This window comes from Macrobrachium rosenbergii, chromosome 49 (genome assembly GCF_040412425.1).
Source record: "Macrobrachium rosenbergii isolate ZJJX-2024 chromosome 49, ASM4041242v1, whole genome shotgun sequence".
Classification (NCBI taxonomy): Eukaryota; Metazoa; Arthropoda; class Malacostraca; order Decapoda; family Palaemonidae; genus Macrobrachium; species Macrobrachium rosenbergii.
The window spans coordinates 263,091-273,705 of NC_089789.1; positions in this window are offsets into that span (position 1 = coordinate 263,091).

Genomic DNA, 10,615 nt, shown 5'->3' on the forward strand with positions numbered 1-10,615 from the left:
CGCGCTGGGAGTCGGAAAATTACGATCGTGAAGGGGATTCTCTCGCTGTTTGAATGAAAATTATCACTCTCTTCCTATCCCCTAACCTCTTCATTTACTAACAGGCTCTCTTGTGGAAAATCTGGATAGCCCTTATACGTCTTGAAACTCCAGGAGAAAAGACTCAGAGCAAAAAATTCCCATGCAATTCTTCATTGCAAGTGGCATAGGGTCCCAAAGGTCTAAATAAAGAAAATAATAAAGCCCATCAGGCAAACAGTTGATAGGAAAAATACACAAGCCCTTCAGGTAAGACCAGAAACATACACTTCCCTGACTACAAGACTAGATGTTGAGTCTTCTTAAAAGCGTGGGACAAATGAAATGAAGGTTCTTCAGGGCAGCTACTGTTGTAGATTTAATCAGCTAGGAATAGGATAGGCAGGGCCCCCCAAAATCATTCACACACCATCATCACTCACTCCCACCAATCTCTTCTCTCTATTTGCTCTCAGACCTCTTCCTGCTCTTTCACTCTCCCAGCAAGCAGACATGGCATCTTCATACAATAACGCACCCTTCCACACATCCTCACAGCACAGCACCACAACAACCCATCATCCTGGAGCTACATCTTGCAACTAGACTTGTCCACAATCAATGACAAACCTCACCCACATCCTCACCTCAAACAGCACAGCATCCTCACCCCACAACAGCACATCTTCCTCACCATCCTCTCCTCCCCACAACCTGACATGGCAGCCTTCACGGACACACCTTCCAGCCCACAGTTTCACCTCAAAATGGCACGACACCCTCATCATCTTACCCCCATCCTGACTGCCCCAGGGGTGCCAGATCCTCTCTATCTTTCCCACTGACACACATGGACACCTGCTGACTGGACGAGGGACACTGACACAGACACTTGTCATTCAATCACAGACAAACGATGGTTTTACTTTTGACCTCGGAAAACACTCAGGAAAGTTCTGTTTTAAAAAAGAACCACAGACACAAAATCACTGAAAGAATACCCCCACTCCAGTTCCCCAAATTCAGACCGATCCCAAATGGAGAACCAGACATCGTATGCCTGGCAGTAGCAGCCTTGGAAAACAAGCATCACAACTAATACAGATTCAGGGGGAGGCAACCACAGAGGACTGTTTACTAATCATAACAGTAGAAGCAAGATGATGATCCTGAAGCAGGAAGCACAGATACTGGATCCAGCAGAAAAGACACAGAAGGGCAAATTTGCTTTACGTTAACCCTCCCCATTGACCCCATAAAGAACCTCACCTATGTTCTGGTTTTACAGTACGGGTAAGAACAAAGCAGAAGAGCCAACAACAAAAGTGCTGGACAGTTTTTTAAGGAAAGAGACCAGAAGAAGTGATTTCCCAATATGGGGAAAATTCAAAAGAAGAGTACACCAGAACCTTAAGATGTTTCAAATGCCAGCATTGGGGCACTTTAAAAGCAATGTGTAACAACACGTGAATTAATTCTGCATTATAAGACCACGATACCAACATCTGTATAGAGCAACAAAACAAAAAAAGAAAGAACCAAGCCAAATGCCCCAAATACGGGCAAGGACACCAATTTTAGATAAAATTGCAACACGGCTAGATAATCTGGAAAATGAAGAGGACTAACTCAAATGAAAAAACACCAGCAGCAACTTTTTGTAAATGCGACAACCCCACCAGCAACAACTACCCCACCGACCACATACAAAACTACTGGTAATTTATCTCCGACAACAACCAGCAACAACCACCTCTCAGACAGCTGATGGGCAACAACCACCCTACAATTTGACCAGCAACAACTACCTCACCAACAATTCCAACAGCAAGCCCTCCTACAAGACCTCCACAGCAACACACACAAATGCTACGCTAATTTTACCCCAACAACAAACTGCCCACACCAGCCAATGTTACACAGACAGCAACACAAAACTCTATCACCACCACCCCCTTAAACAAAGGAGACCCCAGACTCAAACATAGACACCAAGACGGAAAATTGACAAGACTCCATCCACAAATCCCACTCCTTTCTCCACCTACAACACCCCAGTCACAAAAACACCCCTACTCCAAACCCTACTCCTTTCTCCACCATAAACAACCCATCCAGAAAAACACCCCTCACCCACCCGCCCACCCCTACCACTCACCTTCATCCTCACTTAAAATAAAGCACCCCAAATCCCCCTCCAAAAGAAATACAGTCACCATCACTCGTGAGGAATTTAGACGAGAGGTAGCCAGAATTGTGGAAGCAGTTATATCACAACCTTCCCAGAAGTGGACTACATTAGCAACACTGAGAACACAGTTGCAGCTCTGTTATAAATCAATAGGCTGAACAAAATACAAATAACAGGGACAACTCAAAACTAGGGGGACACACTACAGAACGATCTCAAAATCCTTCAATGGAACATAAACAGTGCCAACACAAAAATGTTATGCCCTCCTGCAATCACAAGTGCTATCAGAAGGGCATGATGTCATCCTCCTACAAGAGACTCTAGTAAGAGAAACGGCCAGATTACATTCCAGGGATATACAGTGTACAAAACCCCACAGGAAAAATGAAAACAGAGGGGGCCTAATCCCTCTGGATCAAAGCAACAATCCCCTCTGAACAAACAAGAAATATAGACTGTGGTCAAGGGATAGAAACTCTAAGTGTCCTTATAAGACTAGCAAATACCTCCCTTATTGTGTAATTATCAAAGGCCGTAACAAAACCTTTCTTAAGGAGAAGACCTGTTCAGTGCAGCCACAAGTGAAAACACCTTCTTCACAGGGGAGATTTTAATGCCCATCACCCGTGTCTACACTCACAGCAACATACAAATGCAGCAGGCAGGCACATAAATCTGCTAATGGAAGAATTTCCTGAAGTGAAGCTGCTAAATGACATCAATGAAGTTCACACCTCCAAGGGAGATAGGCTAGATTTGAGCTTCATATCGAAGAATCTACAGGAAAACTGCACATGGAAATTGCACCCAATATTAGCCAGCGATCACTTTGCAACAGAAACTAACATAAGGGTACCAAAAATACCTCCACCACCACCTCCTCCAGCAGGTTGGAGACCAGATCTGGCCAACTGGTTAGTATTTGAAAACCATATGACCAGCTGGGCAACACAGTACATACAAGACCCAGCCCAAAACATGAACCAACTGCAAGAGGACTTTGAGAAGAGCCTGACAGTGCAGCAATGCCCATGCCAAAGGAAACCGGGGGTACAAACAAAACCCCCACAAAGACAGCTGGTACTACAACTCAAGAATAAAGGAACTGAATCAGAGAGTTAACAGAACAAGGGCTCTTCAGGTCAACCCACAGATGAACTACATGCTGTCTTAAGGGATGTCATGAATCATGGCACCAGCCAGAGAAGTCATCTCGGAAACCTGGCTGATGTGGTGCTCGACGACCGATCTAACCCCACTGTACAAAATATGGTGGTGGTTCAACAAGGTATCAGGAAAGACCAGACCACCACAAGCACATCATCCCACTTGACAGGCAGAAGCAAACAGACTTGCGCAACATTTTGCGATTCAGGACCAAAAACGGCCCATCTGCCACCTGTCGTGAGGGAAAAGCAAGTGACATTAGATCCCAGGAGATGGCTAGTTATCAGCACAGGGCAATGAGCCTGACGTCACTGACACCCCATTCACAATGAATGAGCTTGGTGAAAGTCCTCCAAAAAGGAAAAAACACAGCTCCAGGATCAGACATGATCATTTAAATGCTGAAAAATATTCCCAGCAGCCAGACGAGTACATCTGCACATAATCAACAGAACATACACTGAGCAAGTCAGACCCACACAATGGAATCAACAAAACACGCAACCAATTCCCAAACCCAAGGAGTGACTTGGCTCCTACAGGCCCATTTCTCTCATCAGCTGCACAGAAAAGACTGCAGAGAGAATGGTACTAAACAGACTTGTATGGAAAACAGGGACCACTACATCATCGCCTATATGGTTACAAAGAAGGAATAGATTTACAAGAATGCCTAGCAGATGTAATGGCAACAATAAACAACAGAAAATCCATTGTAAACCTTCTCGATTTAGAAAAAGCCCTGCAAACTAGGTCTGCTGCCAGTCATCCTTGCTACCCCTGTGGTGGACAAAAGAGTTAAGGGTAACCTGTTAGCATGGGTCAAAGGATACATGCAAAACAGACAAGCCAGAGTCACCTACCAAGGTGCAATGCCCAGATTTTCTCAACAGAAAATGGAACACCACAGGAGGAATACTTAGAGTTTCTCTTCAATTTTAATGGAAAATGTAGCCACAATCACCCTACCAGAGGGAGTGGAAATTTTCATATATGCAGACGATGTGTGCTTCTTGAGGGTACAGATCCTACCAAAATATGCAAAATGCAATAACACAAATTGAAAATAGCTGTACAGAGCTTGGTCTAAAAATCAATACAGCAAAAACCAAAGCAATGGCAATTAAACATGACTTAAACCCAAATGAAATACAACTCATGGGTGAACCCATCGAATGGGTAGAAAACTTTTTGTACCTAGGTGCAAATATCAACAAACAACTCTCCCCGCAAAGAAATAGAAACACTTAAGCAAAAAATCAAATGCAGGCAAAATGCTATGAGGCTGAATCACCTCTCTAAAACAAGGAGCAGTATACCATGCCCTCAGAACCTTCTACATACAGACAATAAGGTCAACTGTGGAGTATGCAGCACCTGTCCTTTTTGCCTCAAAACACAGAACAAAAAAAAAGCTTCTGAAGTAATCCAAAACAATGCCTTAAGACTCATCACAGGTGCACCCATGTGGACTAACTTGTGTGTCTTGAGTTCCGAAACGAAACAAACTTACAATCTCTAACACACAGAATAGATCAGAGAAACACATCCATACTGCTAAAAACCTTGAAAGGTAGCAGAAACTGCCCATTTTGGAGAGAAACGCAAAACATTGAGCTTCATGAGCTGAGACCCCCAAGACATATGCTGGCGACCTCCTAGCAGCCTTAAGGGAGTAGGGATGCAAAATCAAGCAGCCTGGAATCAAGGAAGACACGCCACTCTCAGAGTACAGAGAACGAGCACCCTGGGAGCCTGAACTGTTCAAAATAAACTTTACAGTCCTCCCTGCAAGCAAAGAAGCATGCACTCCTCAACAGCTAAGGCTTGCAGCCCAAGAGGCAATCAGGAAAACTGCAGCCACAAATGAATATTTTACAGATGGATCAGTAGATCTCAGCATCCCAGCAGCAGCAGCAGGAGTCCACTCAACAACCCTCAAAGGATGCTGGAGGCTCTCTGACAATGCCTCCACTCTACAAACTGAACTGATTGCCATTGCAAAGCTCTAGAAGACTCTCAGCATAGGCATCGTCACAACAATTCATACTGACTCAAAAGGAGCACTACAAGCTATAACAAAAGGAAAAGCAAAGGAAAACATCAGACTTCTATCAAGCATATGGGCAATTTGCAAGCCTCCACCAAAACAGGAACAGGGAAATAACATTAAACTGGATTCCGAGCCATGTTGGAAATAAACGAAGAAGCAGATTCTCTAGCAAAAACTGGGTTGCTACAAAGACTCAATTTAGTATCAAAATCAGCCCCTCACTCACACAACTGAAAAACAAGGCAGCAATAAGACTGCCAACTACAGGAAGAAAGCAAAGTCAGAAGAGACTGTTTTCGGTGGTTCAAAAACCGCCAAGTGGTGGGAAAGACACTGTAAACCTAAAACCACACAATATAACCAAAGACATGTCACGGGCCCTAGCAGTCATAATCCATCGGCTAAGGCTAGGATACCTGTGCACATGGCAAAGAATAGTGACAATCCTCAACCATGCAATGAGTACAGTCCCAATCCCAGAAGAACCCTGAACACTACACTTCTTGACTGTACAGAAACAGAACAGCTAAGAACAAGTTATGAAGGTAATGAAAGAACAGCTACCAAATAACAAAGCACATACTGACAAACATCCATGAATTTGCAGAAATTCCTATGCTCCTACCCACCACCAAGATAACTCAAGAATCCATACCTTGGACCACCCACCCTCCTTCCCTATTCTTAAATCAGACTCAACAGACTCACCCAGACAACAAATAAAAATCCATACCTTTCATCTCTAAATACTGACTTTAGAAATCACCCTCCCCTAAATTCCATCCATCACAATCAATACCCAACAAATACACAAAACACATACAGACACAAGAATTAGGACCGGACAAGGGGTATGGCTTTGGATCACCACCAACAGCATACTTTTAGCTTCTGTGCCTACTACTCAATTCTTCTTTTTCCATCTGTTGGCCTCTCCCACACCAACACTCACTGGGATCGTACTTTTATCCTCATCTGATGGGATAACTTAGTTCAAAGAGGTTGCAACCTTGCCTGTTAAACCTTTTATTTCAAATTTTCACCTCCACCAAAATCACTTTCATGTATCATAATAAAGTTTTCATTAACCTACCCATCTCACAGACTCATCATCAACAATAGTTACAGGCTTTTACTAGAAGCAAGAGCCCGTGCTGGCACAAGGCCAGCTAAATCTAAAACAACAAACAACAACAACTGTACATTTATCTCAGTAACGAACAACCAATAAACCAGTTAACACCCAGCCAGTATGTCATCATTCCCCAGTCCTTACACTGGTCCCCCGGAACAGTCACAATTATAAAAGGTTTTGCTAACCCAAGATGATTACGACCCACGCCTGATAGACCCTGGATCGCCGCCTCGCTGTTTCCCGCCGTTCCTGAGTTCTCAGTATTAGTCCGACACTCCAGATGACCCACTCCACCACCGATCCCTGGATACCTCCTCCAGGAAACCTGCAATAAAGCCCACTAGTGGAACTGACGAGCTGACCAACGAAGGACCAGCCACGTCATCCTTCAGCCTGCTGCCGCCCCTCTCGAGGTTGGCTTGAGATCAGCCGCCGTCATCCTTCAGCCCTCGAGCCGGTACCGGCAAGGATCATCCGACGTCACCTTCAGCCAGCTCCCGTCCTCCTCGAGCTCCTGCTGGCCGGTGCCGCCCTTCCAGCCTCCTACCCGCCCTAAAGCCCAAACAAAGGAGAATTTCATATGAGCATAGGGCTCGATGTTACTGAGGGGGGGATATTATATAAAACACGTGGGCAAATTCTTCAAACAATCAGTTATTTACTTGGGGAGAGTATTGGAAAGAGCCCTCGACGCTGTCTATTCCAAACACGTGTGTGTTCGTACAGGTTGAATCGAAACATCATCGGAGTCGACAGGACAAAACAGGAGCGTCTCGTTTTCTTTCTCTAAATAGGAACGCTCTTCAACCATACAATATTTCCGTCTGTTTCTCCCAAGCATTGTTGTCTAATGAAAATCACCAAAAGAATAATTGCCATGCAAGCATTCTAATCATGTACTCATAATGTTCCAAAGAATCTTCTGTATCAAACTGTTAGTATGTTTCTGTTTGTGAAGACGCAAAGGACTCTCCATTTCACATTTATTATGCTTTGCATTGTATCCATTAATGTGTCTTGAATCTCAAAATTGGCCATATGTAGAATTTCTCTTCCACTGATGTATGTTTCATCACCGTATGTTAATCATGTTTTTGATATCGCCGTAGAAGGTTTGTCTGCCGACAAACACAGATGTCTGAACCTTTTATGTCCGTTTTACCTGTCTGTGTGTAGATGCAAATTACCGCTTCACAAGGTCAGGGGAACATCTTCCAAGATTCTGCATTTATCTCAGTAAGGCCAACCAATAAACCAGTTAACACCCAGCCAGTATGTCGCTCATTCCCGAGTCCACAGACTCATCGTATATCTCTGAGTGTGAGAGTGCACTACGTGTATCGATGTAACGGATTACAAGAAATACTGCAAGCATCTGTTAACGTCTGGAAATTTTAACATATCTTCAAAATGCTCTTCACTGGTTTTAATGAAATTTGTAAATCATTCAGTTAGCTTAGCCTGCCTGGGTATTTACTAAACAAATACTTCTTTTGAATTATCCCCTGACTGCCAGTCTATGACTTTCCTTGGATACCTGCAAGAAAAAGCCCTAAATTGAATATCTGAGGTTTGCATCTTGATTAGGAAAGTTCTGTTTTAAAATGTGTTGGGCCTTAATCTTTTGGGACCCTTTATTCTGTCTCAGCCCCAAGCCCCCTTGATGACACTGGTCATGGTCTTTCGACGCGATTCTGGGAACCAATTACTGTTACCCGTCCTCTCTCAACTCTCTCTCTCTCTCTCTCACACAAATCTGCCAAAGGGGAGGGATGGCTTGCAGCCACCGAATTCTTGCCAAACGTATGAAGATTTCATGAATTTTATATATATATATATATATATATATATATATATATATATATATATATATATATATATATATATACATACTGTATATATGTGTATGTTGTGTGTGCAATCTTGGCACATCCATGCTGACCTATTTCAGGCCGCAAAATTGCACGATGAGAAGCCCTATGTTATCCACAGTCAGCAGGAGAGAGAGAGAGAGAGAGAGAGAGAGAGAGAGAGAGAGAGAGAGAGAGAGAGAGAGAGAGAGAGAGAGAGAGAGAGATTTAGGGTAATTAAAACTGGCGTCACAGCGTCTAGGTTACTGATGCCGTAAGGAAGCTGAACTCGTATCTACACCAACAGGGCAGACAGAGCCTGTATAGTGACTCCCAGAGAGTGAGAGTTGTCAACCAAATAATTATAGCAATTACCAGGTGGCTTCACCTCTCTCTCTCTCTCTCTCTCTCTCTCTCGCAAGCCAGCCAAGTCTCCCCTCGGCAACCAAATGGAGCGTCTCGGACAAATAGAATCGCACAGCATAAAGACTTGCAGCATCCAGTCCGCGCTTCACTCCTTGCAAAGACCACATGCTGGAAATCTCTTTAGGTTTCAAGACTGACGCGTGACTGAACTCTGCTCATCAGAACTTAATATATCTCCTCTAACTCGTGAAATGTAGTCATATGAATTCTTTAACCTTCTACTCACTAACTCTTAACGTATATTCTCCTCGATTCAGCTTTGGTATGTTTACATAAACTGGCCAGAAATGTCCACGCACTTGCTTCGACAGACCTGAAGCGTTTCATCAAAATGCTATATTATGTATTTGCCAACCATCTTCAACCGTGAATTCCAGCCCTACCTACAGTACATGCTTTGCTTGGTTTAAAATAACACCTATATTGATATATCGACTTCCTCTCGTAATAAGATCGAGTAGTACTTTCTGTCTTTAGCAGTAACTGGGATCATAACTGACTTAGCTTGAAAACAACTATAGGGAGAGGACCCTCACATCTGTACAGAATGGCTCTCTCTCTCTCTCTCTCTCTCTCTCTCTCTCTCTCTCTTCTGCGTCTGAATGTCATCAGTTCATGGCATTCGTCATGTTCTGAAGTCAACTTACTTTCTCATCCAAGTCTACGTAACGATAATGATCCTTCCAGCATGCCACATATTCTACATAGCCCGTAGCTTGGGGTCTGGTGTTCTGAATGCTACGTCTGCTAAAAGTCGGGTTCTATCAATTATTACTTTCTTGTCTGAGTGTTGAGACAGTGTGCATTAGACGACCATGAAGGAGCACGCATATGACTCTTCGAATATGTGACCGTGAGTCTGTGACCAATAAATGCCTAAGTCCTCATTTGTCATCATGCCGCCTTTGGTGGTATGGTGACAACACGCACCAAACAACAGTTACTGACTGCATGTCGCTGCAAATACACCCGAAGTCATGTGCCTCATCAGTAAACAAAGTGACTAGGGTTAGTAAAAACAGAGCATTCAAAGGAAATGAGAGCAATAAAAATGTATTGACAAGGCTGTAATGACGGCTTATCCGAGATTCCATCGTTAACTGATGTTAGCATTCTTGGAACTGATTTCGAGACTTGACGACTGGAAAGGAATGACCTCAGCGCATTCAAATGATGCCGAAATCCTTTCAATGTGGTTTAGTGAACAATGACCCTATTATTCTTCTGATCCGTGAGGTTTCGAATAGATGGACCTAATGTTTTCACTATTGGGATTGTACTATAAAGTTTACAGTTTTTTGTATTAGCGGACACACACGGTTTGAAGGTTTAACTTTAGTAGTCGAGCCAAAAAATTAAGGGGAATATCTGGTCAACAATGTAAAAATGATTACTGAAATTATGTTATCGCAAGCCCTTAAATTTAATAATGCAAAATGCCAGACTTCAAAAGGCCTTATAACAACACGCAGTCAGCTAAGGCTGGAATTCCAGCTGGATTCTGTCACGCAATACAGCACCACCATGAACTATTCAACATTCTTGACTGATACACAATGAAACCCACCTATATTTAACACTAGCCCTGCATCTGGTCAAGACATCCTATTTCAGTCAAAAACAGGAATTTTAACCCACCAAGTACGTACAACAAATCCAAACCGCAAAATTATAGTAATTCTTGAGAGAGAGAGAGAGAGAGAGAGAGAGAGAGAGAGAGAGAGAGAGAGAGAGAGAGAGAGAGAGAATTTTTCCAGTTTCGAGGGTGATTG